Source organism: Bison bison, unplaced genomic scaffold, assembly GCF_000754665.1.
Source record: "Bison bison bison isolate TAMUID 2011002044 unplaced genomic scaffold, Bison_UMD1.0 scf7180017864495, whole genome shotgun sequence".
NCBI classification, from domain to species: Eukaryota; Metazoa; Chordata; class Mammalia; order Artiodactyla; family Bovidae; genus Bison; species Bison bison.
The window spans coordinates 12,181,724-12,184,037 of NW_011495054.1; positions in this window are offsets into that span (position 1 = coordinate 12,181,724).

A 2,314-nucleotide genomic window follows, 5' to 3' on the forward strand; every position below is an offset into this window, starting at 1 on the left:
GTGCATGGGGCCAGAGCTAGAACAACCACTAGCGTCTGAGGGGGGAAGAGCCAGTTGGGAAACTCATGCGGGGCTTGGAGAGACCCTAGGAACTGCCCAGTTTGCCCTACCTGAGGCATATCCTCATGAAGGTGACGTCCAGGCCTGGAGAAATCATGACCTGACAAAGGTACAGCTCTAGGGGCCAGATCAAGACCTGAGCCAGAGTAGAGGCTATTCTTTTTAAGAATGATTTCACCATGAAGTAAAAGATAGTTCTGGGGGTTGAAGATTTGCCATTTACATGACACTACACTTTCCCCAACAATTTGACGGTAGTGTGCTGGCGAAAAACAATAAAATGGAGCATTCTTGAAAAGTTATTCTACAATATCCTTGAGCACCTGATGACAAGCTCAGGGCAGTGGGGTTAGAACGAGCTTAATTGATCACCTGTCTCGAGTGAGGCATATTCAGCCCAAGCAGCAAGAGTATCTCTAAGCCATTCTACATTAAGATGCCCCGTTACTTGTCATCGGCACTTCAGGACAGTTGAGGTTGTATATCTGTTTTCAATTAAGAGACAAATATTAACCCCATTTTACCTATTTTATGGGAGTGAATATTATCCACCCAGAACCTCAACATGAGCCTATTTGGAGTTAGGGTCTTTGCAGATGTAATCAGTTAAATGAAGATGAGGTTGTGGGACTCCCCTGGCGGTCCAGCGACTAAGACTGAGCTCTGAATGCCCGGGGCCCGGTTTTGATCTCTGGTCAGGGAACTAGATCCCGAGTGCTGCAACTAAGAGTTCACATTGCCCCAACTGAAAGATCCTGCATGCCACAACGAGACCTGGAGCAGCCACATTATAAAATACACATTTTTTTAAAAAGAGATGGGGTAATGGGTTGGACACCCGTCATTCTAAATCCAATGGCGGGTGTCTTGAGAAGACTAAGACAGAGATTGAAAGATGAGAATTTCAGGGGTCAAGGAATGCCAGAGATTGCCAGCAACCAGAAGCAAGGCCAAGGATTCTTCCCCTCCAAAACTTTAGAGGGATCTTGATGAAACCTTGATTTTAGAGTAATACCCTCCAGAACGTGGAGAAAATAGATTTCTGTTGTTTTCAGTCACTCAGTTTGCGGTCATCTGTCATGGCAGCCCTGGGTAACACCTATCATATTGGCCAAGTTGGGCTTCCCTGATGGCTCAGCCATAATCCGCCTGCCAATGCAGGAGACACGAGTTCGATCCCTGGGTGGGATAGATCCCATGGAGAAGGAAATGGCAACCCATTCCAGTATTCTTGCCTGAAAAAAATCCCACGGACAGAGGAGCCTGGTGAGCTACACAGTCCATGGGGTCGCAAAAAAGTCAGACATAACTTGGCACACACTGGCCAAGCTAAAGAACATTACCTAATCTTGTCAAGGATACAGGAAAATGACGCAGATGGACTATTGCAAGAGGATGTGAAGTGGTACCATCTTCCTGGAGGATATTTTGTACTTATGTATCAAGATCCTTAATATACATACTCTTGACCCAGTAAATTCTACTTCTACCAAATTTTCCTAAAAAAAAAGTTAATGGCCACAAGATATGTTCATCATGATGTTTATAATGGCTGGGGGGAGAGGGGGTGGCAGGCAGGGATGAGATATCCAAAATAGGAATTACTATTACGGTGAAACGGAGAAGGCACTGGCACCCCACTCCAGTACTCTTGCCTGGAAAATCCCACGGATGAAGGAGCCTGGTAGGCTGACATCTATGGGGTTGCACAGAGTCGGACACAACTGAAGTGACTTAGCAGCAGCAGCATTAAGGTGAAATATTATGTAGCCATTTAAAACCAAGAGACTTGGGGGCTTAACATTTTTTAAAATGAAGTTTTATTTCTTTTATTTTTGCTGTGCCGGGTCTTGGTTGCTGCCCGGACTTTTCTTTAGTTGCATCAGGTGGGGCTACTCTCCACTGTGGTGTGTGAGCTTTTCATTGTGGGGCTTTTCTTTTTCTTCTTTTGTGGAGCACAAGCTCTGGTGGTTTTGGCTCCCAGGCTCTGGAGCACAGGCTCAGTAGTTGCGGCACACGGGCTTAGTTGCTCCACGGCATGTGGGGTCTTCCTGGACTAGGGATCAAACCTGTGTCCCCTGCATCAGCAGACGAATCCTTACCATTGAGCCCCCAGGGAAGCCTGGAGCAGGTATCTTAAATACTGGACCACCAGGAAAGTCCTAAAATTAAGTGTTAACTGGGAGAAAGTATCCAACAAGCGTGGCAACGTACCAGCTGCACTAATATATGAAACAGTCTTTCAAATGCATAA